General features: G+C 42.6%; 1 pseudogene; it reads right to left on the bottom strand.

Moving 5' to 3' along the window:
- Positions 1-244: 244 nt before the first annotated feature.
- Positions 245-18,399, bottom strand: part of LOC121272578 — a 40,608-nt pseudogene continuing 22,453 nt past the window's right edge.

Below are 18,399 nucleotides of genomic sequence, written 5' to 3'. Positions count from 1 at the left end.
ACAGCTTCCGGATTGTTTTGCCTGTCATGAAGCCACAGCAGTTTCGTCATCAAATTGTGGGTTAAAATAAGATTAGGGTAACAGTGAAATGATAGGGACAAGGATTGCGAAAATCTTTAAAGCCACAGCTTTTTATGTAAGAGTCTCCACCGCCTGCAGCACCGTAAAGCTTAAAATCAGCATTAGTGGGAAATGATCCCACACTTTCACTCAGTTTCCGTCAGATGGGTAGGATGCTTTTGACTTAACTAGTTCCATTTCTATCTGGTTTGGGGATCAGGTGCTTTTTGGTGCTCCCTTCTGGTTTTAACAATAAAATGTAACATTTTGGAGCAAAGATACAGGTCAACAACCCAAAGCTGGATGCTAAAATTGCGAATATTTCCATAGCCACCGTGTATTTTCCGGGTGTGCTCACATAAGCGGGGATAAAAGTTACCCAAACTGCAAAAAAGATGAGCATGCTGAATGTTATAAATTTAGCTTAATTGAACTTGTCCGGTAAGGCCCGGGCCAAGAAAGCTAAAATTAAACACACACAAGCTAACAGCCCGATGTAACCGAACACCCAGTAGAACGCAGCTGTCGAACCCACATCACAATCAAGGATAATCTTTGCACTTTGATACTTGGTGTTTTTAGTTGGGAATGGAGGAGAGGTCAGCAACCAGATGACACATATTAGAATTTGGATCAATGTGCAGAGAAAGACAATTGATCTTTGTTGTTTGGGTCCGAACCATTGCATGATGTTACTGGCCGGTAGGGTTGCTCTAAAGGCCATCTGGACTACCAGAGTTTTACTGAGGATACAGGAAATGCACAGAACAAAGCTCACTCCAAACACAGTGAGACGCACCATACATGACCATGGCGTTGGCTGTCCAATAAATGCGATGGAGCACAGAAAACACAGTATCAATGAGATTAACAGGAGAAAACTTAATTCCGAACTGTTGGCCCTTACAATGGGAGTGTTTCTGAAATATAAGAAAACAACTGCAACTGCTCCTGTGACACAAGGCTCCAAACAGTGAAACCGCCGTGAGTGTCATTTCCATGTTGTCCTGAAATGAGAGGAATTCAACATCTTTTGGAATGCACTGATCTCTTCGTTCATTGGACCATTGTTCTAACGGACAGATTATGCACTCTATCGCATCGGCAGAGGAAATAAAGAATATTAGTGGCTGTATTTTTGTTAGCGTCAGAAATTCCTTTTTTTGTCTTTACAGGTTAGTTAACAGATGTGGTAGACCTTTTTGTTCATTTCATGCATGTAGAAAGATAGAGCAAGCTCTTGATTGTAGTTGCTTTTTTAAATCATCTCAGGAGTTCTGATCGCTACACTCGCGAAATATCTACTCAAGATGTTATCCACTTGAATACCTACTTCCTGCGACCAGACAGAAATTTACCTTTTCTACATGCCTATACATGTGCTCATATGCCCTTATCTTACATCCGCAATATGGTTCATGGTAAGGACCCAGATTTACATCTCAACTGGATTAACATTCATATTTTACTATAAGATCGGATCTTAAACACCACTTTTATAGGATGAAAGATTTTTTCAACTATTGCTTTACTCAATGAAATTAAATGTAATTTCCACTTTACTCCCAATGATACGGTCTTGTTGGTGGAAACAGAAACTAAGATACGAATTGACTTAAAATGTATTTCAGTGACACGAACATTTAGTGAAATTTCGTGCCAACTGTTCCAGTTTCACAGTGAAATGCACGAAGGAACAGTTTTAAAGAAAAAACCTTTGCTGGCAAGATTGTAATTTCCTAACTCTTGTGTTTGAGAATCCCTGTATCCTGTACACCCCAACAACGAATGCGACGAACTCCCCGACTCAATGGTTACGAAAATCAGCCATTCAGCTGTCCCTCCACCTGCCCCCGCAACCCCCACCCCCCCCACCCCACCCCCAACCCACCCCCAAGCCTAACCCACGAAAAAGCATTCCCCAAGACTGCCCTCTGCCGTCTGTCCTAAACGTTGTAAATGAATGCACGGCCGAAAACAACTGCGAAATCCAAATCGCACTCAAAAAAAACTGTTACTTTGATACTTGGTGGTTTTAGCTGGGAGCACAAGAAATGTCGCCAACAAGGCCACACAGATTATAATTTGAATCAAAGCACCGAGAGAGAGAGAAAGAGAGAAAGAGAGAATTGCTCTGTTCTGTTTGCGTCCAAACTATTTTACCGCATCGTTGGAAAAAAAAAACAGAAGATGCCGGTGACACTTCGCCACAATGCATTTCATCACATTACTGGCCGGTAGGGCTGCTTTAAAGGCCATCACAGCTATCAGAGGTTTATTAAGAATAAAAGAAATGCACAGAACAAAGCTAACTCCACTGACAGTGCGACATGACAATGATGACAGCTGTCCAATGAATGAAATAGAGCACAGAAAGAACAGTATTAATGAGATTAAAATAAATCTTAGTTCTGAATTATTGGCACTTGCAAGGGGAGTGCTTATGAGATATAAGAAAAAAAGTTCGACTGCTCCTGATGTCAGTCTTATCTGGCCTGGCCTACATGTGACTCCAGCCCATAGCAATGTGGTTGACTCTTAAATGCCCTCTGAACAAGGGCAATTAGGAATGGGCAATAAATGCTGGCCTAGCCAGCGACGCCCATATCCCATGAGCGATTTTTTAAAAAATGCTCCGAACAGTGAAATCGCCAATGATGCACATTATTGATTGGCAGGATGTGACGAGTGGAGTCCTTCAGGGTTCTGTGCCGGGGATTCAACTTTTTACAATTTATATCAATGACTTAGATAAGGGGAGTAAAGGCGTGGTAACTAAATCTGCAGATGACACAAATAGAGGTAGGAAATTATGTTGTGAAGAGGGCATAAAGAGGTTGCAGACGAATTTAGACAGGTTGAGTGAATGGGAAAAAATCTGGAAGTTGGAGTATAATGTGGGAAAATGTGAAGTTGTTCACTTTGGCAGGAAGAATAAAAAAGCAGAGTATTACTTAAACAGAGGATGGCTGCAGAATTCCAAGCTGCAGAGGGAGCTAGGTGTTCCCGTGCACGAGTCACAAAACGTTCGTATGCAGTTGCAGCATGTAGTCAAGAAGGCTAACGCAGTGCTATCCTTTATTTCCAGAGGAATTGAACATAAAAGTAAGGATGTTAACCTTCAGTTATACACGGCATCGGAGGACAACATCTCGAATATTGTGTGCAGTTTTGGACTGCTTATTTAAGAAAGGATGTAAATGCATTGGAGGCACTTGAGAAGAGATATTGCTAGATTGATATCTGGGATCAGTGGGTTGTCTTATGAGGAAAGGTTAGACAGACTGGAATTATTTCCATGGGATTTTAGAAGAGTGAGGGGTAACTTGATTGAAGTATGTAAGATGCTGAACGGTATTGACAAGGTGGAGGTGAAAAGGATGTTTCCACTTGGGGGTGAATCCAGAACTAGGAGGCACTGTTTTAAAATTAGGGGTCGCCCTTTTAGGAGAGAGAGGAGGAGATTTTTTTCTTTCAGAGGGTTGTACGACTTTGGCACTGTCTACCTCAGAAGGCGGTGAAGGTGGGGTCATTAAATATTTTTAAGGCAGAGATAGGTAGATTCTTGTTAGACAAGGGAATCAAAGATTCTTGGGGATAGATGGGAATGTGGAATTCAAACCACAAACAAATCAACCATGATCTTATTGAATGGCAGAGCAGGCTTGAGGAGCCAAATGGTCTACTTCTGTTCCTATTTCATTTTCTTTATTCATTCGCAGGATGTGAGCTTCACTGGCTGAGCCAGCATTTATTTCCCATCCCTAGGTGCCCTTGAGCAAGTGGTGATGAGCTGCTGTCTTGAACTGCTGCAGTCTGTGTGGTGTAGATGCATCCACAGTGCTGTTAGGAAGGGGGTTCCAGGATTTTGACCCAGCGACAATGAAGGAATGATGATATATTTCCAAGTCAGGATGATTAGTGACTTCCAGGTGGTGATGTTCCAATAATCTGCTGCCCTTGTCCTTCTAGATGGTAGTGGTCATGGGTATGGAAGCTGCTGTCAAAGTAGCTTTGGTGAATCCCTGCAGTGCATCTTGCAGATGGTACTCACTACTGCTACTGTGCATCAGTGGAGGAGGGAATGAATATTTATGAATGTGGTGCAAAGCGGGCTGCTTTGCCCTCGATGGTGTCAAGCTTCTTGAGTGTTTTAGGACCTGAAGTCATCCAGGCAAGTGGGGAGTATTCCATCACATTCCTGACTTATGCCTTGTCGATGGAGGACAGGCATTGGAGAGTCAGGAAGTAAGTTACTCACTGCAGGATTCCCAGCCTCTGACCTGCTCTTGTACTCACAGTATTTATATGGCTACTCCAATTTAACTTCTGGTCAATGGTAACCCCTAGCATGTTGAAAGTCGGGGATTTAGTGATGGTAATGCCATTGAACATCAAGGGGCGATGGTTAGATTCTCTCTTGTTGGAGATGGTCATTGCCTGGCACTTATGTGGTGTGAATGCTACTTACCATTTGTCAGCCCAAGCCTGGATATTGTCCAGGTCTTGTTGCATTTAGACATGCCCTGCTTCAGTATATTCCTAGATCATGGTAGATCTGATTACGGCCTAGCTGAACTCTCCTTCCTGTCCTGCCCCACAATAACCATTTAATCTCTTGTAGATCAAAAGCTGACGAACACAGCTTTGAATGTTTTCAGTGACACAGTTTTAACTCCTCTTTGTGGTAGAGAATTCCAAAGATTCATGATCTACTGAGAAAAAGAAATGCATGCTCATCTCTGTCTTAAATAAGAGGCCCGTCATTTTGAAACTATGCCCCTAGTTCTAGATTTCCCACGTGGGGAAATAGTCTCTGCATTACCTGCAAGCTTTGGAATCTTACACATTTCAATAAGGTTACTTCTCATTCTTCTAAAATCCAAAGGCTGTAGGCTTAAACTGCTCAACCTTTCCTTATAAGGCAACCCCTCCATCCCAGGAGTCAACTTTGTGAATCTTGTCTGAACTGCCTCCAATGCAAGTATATCCCTCCCAAAATAAAGAGACAAAACTGTATGCATTATTCGAGAAGTGTGGGTTCACTAATGCCCTGTATAGATGTGACAAGACTTCCCTACTTTTATACTCCTTTGCAATAAAGGCCAACATTCCATTTGCCTTCCTAATTATTTTCTGTACTTACACGTTAACCTTTTGTAATTCATTTATTGAGACCAAAAACCCTCTGCGATACAGCATTCTGCAGCTTCTCTCTGTTTAAATAACATTCCAATTTTCCATTATTCCCACCAGTGTGGACAAGCGCACAGTTTCCCACGTTATTCTCCAACTGCCGAATTGTTGCCCAATCACTTGGTCTGTATATATCCCTTTGCAGATTCTTTATGCCCCCCTCACATCTTGCTTTCCTACCTATCTGTATATCATCAGCAAATTTGGCTAGAATGCACTCGATCCCACCATCGGAGTCATTAACATAGATTGAAATCTTACAATCATAGAATGATGAAATGGTGACATCATAGAAGGTGGTCGCTTAGCCCGTCATGTCTGCGCTGGCCCTTTGAAGGAGCAGCTCACATTGCACCACTCCTATGCCTTTACCCCGTAGCCCTGCATTTTTTTCATTTTCAGATGATTCTCAAATTCCCTATTGAAAGCCTCAATTGACCTTACCTCCACCATACTCTCAGGCAATGCATTCTAGATCTTAACAAATCACAGTGTGAAAAAGTCTTCCCTCAGGTCGCCATTGTTTCTTTAGCCAATTACCTTAATTTTGTGCCCTCTTGTTCTCAGTCCTTCTACTAATGGGAGCATTTTTCATTATCTACTCTGCCCAGGTCTCTCATGATTTTGAATACCTCTATCAAACCTCTCAACCTTCTCTTCTACAAGTTGGACAGTCCCAACCTCTCCAGTCATTCTAGGTAACTGAAATACATAGTTGAAGCCACCGTGCTGTTTCTTATGGTACCCCTTGATCAGTTTGCTAACCTGATAATCACCCATTTGTCCTCGCTCCGTTTGTGGGATATGTAGAATATTCCTTGCTCCAGATCTACTCAGGAACCCTGCCTCATCTCTTTTTCCAGAACATTGATGGCTGCATAATCACTGCTTCCAGCTGTCTCCCTGAACTCTCTCCCCTGAAAATACCATTGACTTTGTTTCTAAATTCCACCCTTGTCTCATACTCACCTAGTCTCTATCTGACTTTTCCCTTCCCTTCCTTGATTTTTCTGTCTTCATTTCTGGGCATAGGCTATCATTTAATACTCACAACAAGCGTGTGGATTCCCATAGCTAATTGGCTGTATTTCATCACACTCCATTTTCTGTAAGGACTTTACTCTATGCTCCCAGTTTCCCCATTTCTTTTGCATCTGTTCAGATGATGCACCCCTCAGTGCTAGCGCTTCCAATATGTATTCATTTTTCCTCCATCAAGGCTTCCCACTAGTATGATTAAGAGAGCCCTCCACCATGTCCGATCTATTTCAGGTACTTATGTTCTCAGCCCTCCTCCTCTGCCCAAGGACCATGATAGGGTTTCCTTTGTTCTCATTTCCCATTCCACCAGCCTCCGTATTCGAGAGACCATCTACCATCATTTACACCACATGCAACGCGATGCCTGAGCCAAACGCATCTTCCCTGCCCTCTCCTCTCAGCATTCAGAAGGGACCATTCGCTCCAGGTTCACCCCTCAGTCACCACGACACCGCCTTCCTTTCCTACAGCACCTTTCCATGCAAACACAAGAGATTAACCAACTGTCCTTTTACCTCCTCCCTTCTCGCCATACAATGTTCCAAACAGCCCTTCCAAGTGAAACAGTGATTTACTTGCACTTCTTTAAATTTATGATACTGCATAAGCTGCTCATGATATAGCCTCCTCCACAATGTGGAGACCAGATTCAGCTCGATGATCGCTTTGTAGAACATTCCCAGTCAATCCATAAGCATGACCCTAAGTTTCCTGTCACTTGCCATTTCAATCCCCCACCTTGCTCACACTCTGACATTTCTGTCCTTGACCTTCTGCAGTATTCTAATGACGCTCAACGCAAACTTGAGAAACAGCACCTCATCTTTCGACTCAGCAGCCTACAGCTTCTGGACTCAATATTGAGTTCACCAGTTTCAGTCAGAATATGTGCTTCTATTTTTTTGTAGGTCTAGGGTTACAAAATAATAGTAGCAGGCAAGTATGTTACAGCTTTATGTCAATGAATCAAATTGCTTCTGGTAGATAATGCATTCATCGTCTTGGAAATAGTTTAATGGTTTAATTGTAGCTCATGTGGCACACTTGACAACTTGGAAAATAAAGGGAGGTCAAAGAGAATGTTCATGGAACATGAAACGTCACTCGGATTACCTAGTTGCAATCAATTCACAAGACGTCAAGCAGGCATGGGTTTTTCTTTAATTTTCAGGTACACCTACACTGGAAAAATAAGAGTTTTTGACCAGATCCCAACATGCTAGACTGGTCACAAAAGCAAAAGCCCTGGGGTCTGAACAGAGGAGGCTGAGGGGAGTTTTAGATCTGATATAAAAACTTATAAGGGGCTTACATCGAGTGAATAGAAACAACCTATACTCCTTCGCAGAAAGATCAACAAATAAAGGGAAAATAATCAAATTAATTAGCAGAAGAAATACGGGGGATTTGAGCAGAATTTATTTTCCCTGAAGGCTGGTAAGGTCTGGAAATCATTACCTGAGAGGATGGTGGAGGCAGAAACTCTGATGGTATTTTAAAAACAGGTGAACAGAGACTCGGTAGAGTTCATATCTCCACAATGCTGTGTTACGTCAATATTATTACAATTATGCAACTCACTTTTGAGGCTTTTCTCTGTCTGGTTCATGCTCTGTAACTACAAAGCTGAGGATAGAAAGCTTTTCTATTATGAGCTTCCATCTCACTGAGGGTACTTCAAGCCAATCCACACCCAATAACATGCTCTAAAAGCACTGCTCACATGTTGGTAGTTTTGACAAATTGCACCACAGCAATTGAAATAACATATAATATTATATATATCACTGAACAGCATTCTAACTAAAACAGCACACAACATTCTAAATTCATCCCATCTCTCAATATTAACAGATCAGTTAAAAAAAATTCCAAGGTCCCGAACTGTATCTTTGTCAAGAATTAATCAGTTCTCCCTTGGGACATACCCTATCTTTGCAACATCTTTCGTTGGAATCCGCAATGTACAGGGCACAATTGCAAAATTTGTGGGTGATAGGAAACTTGGAAACATTGTGAATTGTAAGGAGGATAGTGTAGAAATTCAAAAAAGCATAAACAAGTTGGTGGAACGGGCGGACATGCGACAGATGAAATTCAATGCAGAGAAATGTGAAGTGAATCAATTTGGTTGTAAAGACAGGGATACGCAATGTAAAATGTAAGACATAATTCTAAAGGAAGTCAACAGCAGAGGGCTTTGCTGTATATTTGCATAAGTCATTAAAGCAGGCAGGACAGATTGGAGTCAAACTTTCATAATAGGGCATAGAGCACATTGTCAAGCAGATTATGTTAAACCTGTATAAAACACTTGTTCAGCCTGAACTGTAGTATTGCATCCATTACTGGGTGTCGCATATTAGGAAGAATGTGGAGGCATTACAGGTAGAGCAAAAAAGACGCACAAAAGCTTCCAGGGATGATGAACTTCAGTTAAACAACTGACTGGAGAAGAAGACCCCAAAAATAACCCCACGTTTAGCCAGAAGTGCCGAGTGGATGATTCATCACAGCCGACACCTAAAGTCCCCAGCATGACAGATGTCAATCTTCAGCAAATTCGAATCAATCCACGTGATATCAAGAAATGACTAAAGGCTGGAAACTGGAATGACCGGATACTGTAAAGGCAAAGGGCCCTGACAACTTTCCAGCAATAGCCCTGAAAACTTATGCATCAAAACCATCTGTGCCTCTGACCAATCTGTTCCCAATGAGCTACAACACTGACTTCCACCTGGCAGTATGGAAAATTACACAGGCACGCCCTGTCCACAAAAAGCAGGGCAAATTCAAACGAGCCAAGAATCAGCCCACCAGTCCACACTCGACCATCAGCAAAGTGATGAAAGGTGTCATCCACAGTGCTATCAAATGGCACTTACTCAAATGACAATTACCTGTTCATCCACACTCAGTTTCGATTCCACCAAGGCAACTCATCTGCTGACCTCATTACAGCCTTGATCCAAATATGGACAAAGGAGCTGAACTCAGCAGCTGTGGTAAAAGTGGTTGTCCTTGATATCAAGGCAGCATTTGATCGAGCATGGCATCCAGGATCCCTAGGGAAATTCAATAGGAATCAGGGGAAACCATACAACTGACTGGAGTCATAACTAGCACAAAGGAAGATGGTTGCAGTTGTTGAAGGTCAATCACTTCAGTCCCGGGTCATAGCAGCAGCAGTTCCTCAGGATAGTGTCCTAGGTGCAAATATCTTCAAATGCTTCATCAATGACTTTCCCTCCATCATAAGGTCAGAAGTGGAGATGTTTGCGATTCATTGCACAATGTTCGGCACCATTCGGTACTCCTCAGATACTGACGCAGTAAGACCTGCACAATATTCAGGCTTGAGCTGATAAGTGGCAAATAACATTCACGCCACTCATGTGCCAGGCAACACCCATTTCCAACAAGAGGGAATCTGACCATCTCCGCTTGACATTCAATTGCATTACCATCACTGCATCCCCCACTATCAACACCTCACAGGGTGACATTTACAAGAAACTGAATTGGGCTAGCCATATAAATACTGTGGCTACAAAAGCAGGTCACAGGCTAGGAATCCTGTGGCTAGTGCCTCACCTCCTGACTCCCCAAAGCCTGTAGCCATCTACAACAAGCAAGTCAGGTAATAGAATACTCTGCACTTGCCTGGATGAGTGCAACTCCAACAACACTTAAAAAGCTCGACACCACCCAGGACAAAGCAGCCGGCTTGATTGGCATCAGATCAACCACCTTAGCCATTCACTACCCACACCAACGATGTACCATGTCAGCAGTGTGTGTCACCTATAGATGCACTGCAGCAACTCACCAAGGCTCCTTAAACAGCACCTTCCAAACTCACCATATCTACCATCCAGAAGTACAAGGGCAGCAGATTAATTCCCTTCCAAGTCACTGTCTTGGATGATTCTGATCCTGACTTGGAACTATATCACTATTCCTTCACTGTCACTGGGTCAAAATCCTGGAACTCCCTCCCTAGCTGCACTGTGGGTGTACCTACACCACACGCATCGGTTCAAGAAGGTGGTTCACCACCACCTTCTCGAGGACAATTTGGGATGGGCAATAAATGCAGGCCCACATCCTGAGAACATTTTTTTTAATGAGGAGAAATGTTTTCATGCACTGAGCGATTAATATCTTGAACGTGCTCCCTGAGCATGTGCAGACATGTTCACTCGAGGTATTCAAGAGTGAACTGGATTATTATCAGAAAGGGGAGAATGTGCAAGATTAAGACAAGGGAATAGCACTGAATGCATTGTTCATTTAGGCCGCCGACGCATTCGTGGTGGGTCGAATGGCCTCCATCTGCGCAGTAACAGTTCTGTGAATCTGTTATTACTTTTTGAATTATATTGTTTGCAGTCGAACAGGCTAAGAGTTAAGGGTGGAAACATTGCTTCCGCCCAACGTTAGTGCCGGAGGTGATAATAGTTGCATATGCACTTGAATTCTATAGCCTAGAGGTAGTATTAGGCTGATTGATTCTTTTTCAGGCAGCACAAATACAATGGACTTCTCTCTATGTTATATGAGATATAGACACACTGCTTTATTGTCTTAGTATGAACACAACCCCAGAGATAAAGAGAAAATAAAATATTATACTCTCTTTGATTGACTGCTTTGTGTCATGCTGTGCTGCTGTCCGTTTGATTCGTTTTACGTGTTTATTTTCAAACTTCCCCTCAGTAATACTTAAGGGCAATTGGGGATTGGCAACAAATGCTGGTCTCACAGCTACGCTCACATCCAATAGAAGTTTTTTTAAAATATTAAAACCATGTGACATGCCAGCCAAGGCAAGGATTTTGAAAAGTTGCTACTTCGAGAAAGTAAAGTCTACGTCACAATTGGCAGACAGGTGTAGACTGGATAACAATTAGTACAAGAGTAATAGATGACCTTAGCTCTAAAAATCAAGATGTAGAATCGATTTGGGTAGAGGTAAGAAATAGTCAAGTGAAGAAGTCACTTGCGGGAGTAGTTCATAGGACCTCGAAAATTAACTACACTGTACGACGAAGTATACAGGAAGAAATAATGGAGGTTTGTAGGAAAGGTACTGCAAAAATCACGGGTGATTTTAGTCTACATGTAAATTGGATGAATCAGATCGGCAAAGGTAGACTTCAGGATGAGTTCACATAGTCTTTTCAGGGCACTTTCTTAGAGAAGCAGGCTCTAGAACCAACCAGAGAGCAGGATATTCCACACATGAGACAGGATTAATTAATGACCTCATAGTGAAGAAGCTTCCGGGTAGCAGTGACCACAACACAATTGAATTTTGCATTCAGTTCGAGAGTGAGAAGAATGGGCTGAAGACTAGTGTTTTGAACTTAAATAAAGGTAAATACAAGGGTATGAACACAGAACTGACTCAAGTCACATGGCAATTAGGTTAAAGGAGAGTAGTGTGGGTACAGTAGAGATACAGTAGCTGAAATTGAAGGAGCTATTTCATAACACTTAGCAAAGGTACATTCCAGTGAGAAAGGAATAATCAATGAAAAGGATGCACCATCCATGGCTAACCAAGGCAGTTAAAGACAGCATCAAATTGAAAGAAAAAGCATACATTTCTGAGAAGATTAATGGTAGGCCAGAATATTAGACAGAATTTAAAAACCAGCAAAAATGACTAAAAATGAGGTAGAACTGATCGTATGGGAGAAAGCTAGCTAGAGATATATTTTTAAAAACAGGTAGTAAGAGTTTCTACAGGCATTTTAAAAAGTAAAGAGCAATTATGGCTCTCCAGTGAGTGAGAATTGGCAATTAATGGGAAGTAAGGAAATGGTGGAAGTATTGAACAGATATTTTGGCCGGGACTTTCCAGCGCCGTTGTGGTGAGACCCGCCATGGGACATTTGGTAGCTCAGCCAAATATACATTGACTTACGGCGGGACCAGGCAACTGAGAAAACTATTTCAACTGAAGCCTGACAAATCAGCAGGAGCTGATGGCCTGCATCCTAGCATCTTAAAAGAAGTGGGTGCGGTAATGGCAGATGCATTGGTTGTAATTTTCCAAAATTCCCTAGATTCTGGAAGATTGGAAAATACCAAATGTAACTCTTCTTTCAAGAAAAGAGGGAGGCAGAAACCAAGAAACAACACGCCAGTCAGCCTAACATCTGTCAAAGGCAAAATGTTAGAATTTATTTTTAAGGAGGTTATAGCAGGGCAATTAGAAAATCTTAATGCAATCAGGCAGAGTCAACGTGACTTTATGAAAGGGAAACCGTGTTTGACTAATTTATTCCAGTTATTTGACGAAGTAACAAGCAAGACAGGTTTTTAATCAGTAAGGGAATCAAAGCTTATGGGGAAAAGGCAGAATAGTGGAGATAAGGATTACCAAATCAGACACGATCTCATTGAATGGCGGAGCAGACTCGATGAACCGAAGGGCCTACTTCTGCTCCTACGTCTTATGGTCTTATGGCCATGGATAAAGGGGAACGGTTCATGTGCTGTAATTAGATTTCCAAAAGACATTTGACAAGGCGCCACATCAAAGGCTACAACACGGAGAAAGAGCGCATGGCATAGGGGTAATATATTACTGTGGATACAGTATTTGTTAGCTATCGGGCAATTTACAGAATATGTAAAAGCAGTCTTTTCCAGGATGGCAAGGTGCAATTGGTGTAGTGCTACAGGGATCAGTGCTGGCGTTTCAACTATTTACAATTTATATCAATGACTTAGATGAAGGGACCGAATGTATGAGAGCAAGATTTGCTGATGATGCAGATTTAGGAGAGTAGGCTGTGAGAAGGACACAAGGAGACTGCAAAGGGACGTAGATAGGTTAGGTGAATGGGCAAAAATTTGGCAGATGTAGCATAATCTGAGAAAATGTGAACTTGTCCACTTTAACAGGAAGAATATAAAAGAAATATATTATTTAGGTAGAGATTGCAGCATGCTGCGGTACAGAGCGGGTGCTCTCGTACATGAATCACAAAATATTAGTATGCAGATAAAATTCTCACATCTCATTTGCTGCTTTTGCAAATCATTTTCAATCTGTGCCCTTTCATTCCCGATCTTTTAACGAACGGGAATTGCTTCTCCCTGCCTACTCTGTCCAGCCCCTCATGATTTTGAACAGTTCTATCGCATCTCCTCTAAGCCTTCTTCTTCCCAAGGAGAACAGTCCCAAACTTTCCAATCTATCCTCATAGCTAAAGTTTCTTATCCCTGGAAACATTCTTATAAACCTCTTTGGTACTGTCACCAATGTTTTCACATCCTTCCTATAGCGTCGCGTCCAGAACTGTGAACAATACTCCAGCTGAGGCCCAATGCGTGCCTTATATAAATTCAGCATAACCTCCTTGCTCTTGTACTCTATGCCCCTATTAATAGAGCCTAGGATGTATGAGTATGTTTTATTAACTGCTCTCTCCATCTGTCCTGCCATCTTCAATGATCTATGTGCATATACACCCAGGTCTTTCTGCTCCTGCACCCCCTTCAAAATTTCACCTCTTATTTTATATTGCCTGTCCATGTTCTTCTTACCAAAATGCATCATCTCACAGTTCTCTGCATTGAACTTCATCTGCCTAATCCACAAACTTGTCTATACCCTCTTGAATTTCCACACCATCCTCCTCACAGTTCAGAGCACTACCAAGTTTCGTATCATCCACAAACTTTGAAATTGTCCCCAGTGCACCAAGATCTAGATCATAAATATGTATGAGGAAAAGCAAGGGTCCCATACCAAGTCCTGGGGAACATCACTACAAACCTTCCTCCAGCCCGAAAAATTTCCATTGACCATAACTCTCTGCTTCCTATTTTTCAGGCAATTTTGTGTTCATATTGCTACTGTCCCTTTTATACATGAGCTTTAACTTTCTCACAAGTCAGTTGTGTGGCACTGTATCAAATGCTTTTTGATAGTCCATGTAGAACACATCAACAGCATTACCGTCATTGGCCTTTTCTGTTACCTCTTCAGAAAAACTCCAGCCAGTTAGTTAAAAACGATTTCCCCTTTAGAAATCGATGCTGGCTCTTCCTTATCAACCCATATTTTTCTATGTGACTACTATTCTGTCCTGAACAATTGTTTATAGAATCTTGCCAACCACTTAAGTTAAACTGACTGGTTTGTAATTGCTGGGCGTATCTTTAAAAACTTTTTTGAACAAGCGCATAATGTTTGCAATTCTCCAGTCGTCTGGCACCACCTCCTTGATAAAGATGGATGCAAAGTATTCATTTAGTACCTCAGCCATTGCCCCTTTGTCCATGTGTAAATTTCCTTTTACGTCCTTAATCGGCCCTACTCCTCATTTTTCTATTAACATGCCTATACTTGACTTTGGGATTCCCCTTTATGTTGGCTGCCAGTCTTTTCTCATAATCCCTCTTCGCTTCTCTAATATGCTTTTTTACCTCCCCTCTGAACCTTCCCTATGTTCGTATCTTCTTATGTAAAGAGAATTGAGAGTTCATATGCATTAACTACTGTCGCAGACGAACAGAATGAGAATGGAAGAAAGTGACCTGGAAAGCCTTGGAGATAGTTTTTGTGCTCCTAAGAATAATCATATTGGACTCGAAATGTTAACTCTGTTTCTCTACCCACAGATGCTTCCAGACCTGATGAGATGTTCCTCCATCTTCTGGCTTCATTTCAGATCTCCAGCATCAGCAGCTTTTTACTTTTATTTAAGCCTTGGAGATAGCTGCCTACGACCATTCGATTATTTTCAACCTACAATGCTCTCATTAAATATTAAGTTATCACTAACAATAAGCTGTCAACGTCTTCTTAATGTTGCAATTTAAACGTTCATTTTGACACTTCAGACTTTAGCTCTATTCTAGTCAAGCTACTAGTAGCCCGTCATACATGTTCTACTGTTTCCTCTCCACTTCGCAACAAAGTATAATTCTTCTTTTGTCTATCCAATGTCTTTTCAAATACATGACAAGATTGTCTTTGCAGTTTACGCAATTCACAGCTCTTTCTAACATTTTTCGTACCATTTCTCCTTTATTTGCTGATTCGTGAATGTAAGCATCATGTTTCACTTTTCCTACTATCCATTCTTCGATTCAGTTTCAACTGGACTCTGAGAGAAAGTAAAATCGCAAACGCGACTTTAAGTAACCAAGAGAAACAACTCATTTGAGCCAGTAGTGATTGAAAGAGAAGTCGAGATCTAAGCCCTCAAAAATGCTGACCAACGCCTAGATAATATAAAAGCACCCAAACTATTGAACAATGAGTGTGGACAACTTGGACAAGAAATAAATGCACAAGTGCAACACAAATTTTTAAAAGTGGGACGGAAAATTGGTGAACATTAAAAATAAAAGCACTCCAGGCATCAGTGCTGTTAGGAATGAAATTCCGGGGCTTTGAGCCTGTGAAGATTAAATAACAGCGTTATATTTCCAAGTCAGGATGGTATGTAACTTGGAAGGAAAATTGCAGGTGGAGGTGTTCCCACTTGTCTGGTGCCATTTTTCTTTCCCGGAAGGAGAGGTTCTGTCAAAGGAGCCTTAGTGAGTTGCTGCAGTGCATCTTGTAGATGGTGCACACGCTGCTGCCGCCGTGAAACATGTGGAGTTGGAGGTGCAGATGGTTACTGGAGGCAGTGAATGCTTAAGGTGGTAGATGGGGTGCCAGCTGAGTGGTCTGTTTTGTCCCGGATGGTGTCCAGCTTCTTGAGTTTCGTTGAAGGTGCACTCATCCAGACAAGTGCAGAGCATTCGGTCACACTCATAGCTTCTGCTTTGTAGATGGAGGAAGGATCTGAAGATTCAGGCGGTGAGTTACGCTCCATAGAATTCTCAGCCTCTAACTTGCTCTCGAAGCAACAGTATTTATATGTCCTGTCCAGTTCAGTTTCTGGTATATGGTAACCCCCAGGATATTGATAGCAGGGAGTTCAGCGATGGTAATGCCGTTGAATGTCAAGAGGATATGGTTAGATTCTCTCTTGTTGGGGGTGCTCATCACCTGACACTTGTGTGGCATGAGTGGCATTTGCCACTTATCAGTCCAAGCCTGAATATAGCCCTGGTCAAGCTGCATAAGGACATGGACTATTTCTGTGTCTGTGGAGCTGTGAATGGCGCTAAACATTGTGCAATCATCAGTGAACATCCACATTTCTGACCTTATGAGGAAGGGAAGATCGTTGATGAAGGAGTTGAAAATGGTTGGACTTAGGATGCTACCGTGAGGGCCTCCTGCAGTGATGTCCCAGGGCTGAGGTGATTAACTTCCAACAACCACAACCACCTTCCTTTATGCTAGGCACAATTCCAAACATGAAATGCTTGCCACATGATTCCCATTGAACTCAATCTTGCTAGGGTTCCTTCTTGCCCTGGGGGAGAATTTCCTCCCCATTGGGGGGTACAGTGGAAGCGGGTGCAGGCATGCACGCAGCCGATCGCCGCCCGTGATTGGCTGGGCATCGAAACTTTGCACAGGCAGGCAAAGTAAGGCCCGCCCAGTGTGACGCACACCTGGAAGCGTTATATACACCTGGTGTGGGCACGGGGAAGAGGTAGAGTCAGGGCATTCAGTCACGGAGCTGCCTCAGAGAAATTAGTGTGATTCTTCAAAATTTTAATAAGGAATTTTTTAAGGCATGTCCTCTCATGTGACATGTCAATGAACTTTAGTTTTAAAATGTATTTCATTTATAAACACTTCATGAAACCTCATCCCGCCGTGGACGAGGCTCCATGATAAATGTGAAGGCCGCCCGGGCTCGTCGCCTGCTCAGCAACCTCAAGGTTGGACGGGCAGCCCAGTTAATTACTTTAAATAGTTCTTAAATGGCCTTAATGGGCCGTTGGCAGTTCGGTGGGTGCGCAGCCGACTCCGCTGCATGCCCGCCAAACTGAGGATCAGAATGAAGGGCAGTGATGTCGGCATGCTTGCCCGAACTCACCGCGCATCATATCACGCATCTGAGAGCGGGTCCCCGCTCTGATTCCCCCACTATCAACATTCTTGGGGGATTACCATTCAAGAGAAACTGAACTGGACTAGCCATATAAATACTGTGGCTACAAGGGCAGGCCAGATGGCTAGGAAACGTGGGATGAGTAAATCACCTCCTGACTCCCGAAAGCCTGTCCACCATCTACAAGGCACAAGTCAGGAGTGTGATGGAATACTCCCCACTTGCCTGGATGAGTGCAGCTCCGACTACACTCAAGAAGCTTGACACCATTCAGGACAAAGCAGCCCATTGATTGGCACCACATCCACAAACATTCACTCCCTCCACCACCAACACACAGTAGCCACAGTGTGTACCATCTACAAGATGTAATGCAGGAACTCACCTTCGACATCACCTTCCAAACCTACGACCCCTTCCATCTAGGAGAAGGGCAGCAGACAGATGAGAACATCACCATCTGGAAGTTCCCCTCAAAGTCACTCAATATCCTGACTTGGAAATAAATCAGCGTTGTTTCACTGAAACTGGGCCAAAGTCTTCGAACTCCCTCCCTAACAGCACTGTGGTGCACCTACACCACATGGGCTGCAATAGACCAAGGAGACAGCTCACCACCATCTTCTCAAGGGCAATCAGGGTTGGGCAATAGATGCTGGCCCAGCCAGCGAAGCTCACATCCCATGAAAGAATAACAAATACTAATTTATGTGCGGCATGCCCAATTATATTTGAATACAGATTTCAAAGAACATTACTCAGTTAGAGGTAGATAAAGCATCTAATCGTATATATAAATATCCTGTAACTTGCATGCAACAGTAGTTAATGATTTCACGAAGTACATACAGTCCTCAACTGTGGGAATATATGAGTACATGCTCCCACTGCCAACACATTTGTGAAACATTATGTGTTACATGGCAAATCAAAAGCTTTCCTGTTTGTGGTAGATAGTACAGCCGGGAGGTATCTGAACCCCTACCTCGGCAGCTGCGATTTCCAACTGCTCTTTGCCAGTCGACAGCACATAAACTACATTCCGCGAATAGAAAACAGTGATGAATAAAAGCTCAATAACTATGAACTGGCCCAACCCTGTCACAGGCTGGGC

The sequence above is a fragment of the Carcharodon carcharias genome, chromosome 2 (genome assembly GCF_017639515.1).
Source record: "Carcharodon carcharias isolate sCarCar2 chromosome 2, sCarCar2.pri, whole genome shotgun sequence".
In the NCBI taxonomy this organism is placed as follows: Eukaryota; Metazoa; Chordata; class Chondrichthyes; order Lamniformes; family Lamnidae; genus Carcharodon; species Carcharodon carcharias.
Note: the sequence above shows the minus strand (reverse complement) of the source record. Positions and strands in the feature narration are given on the sequence as shown.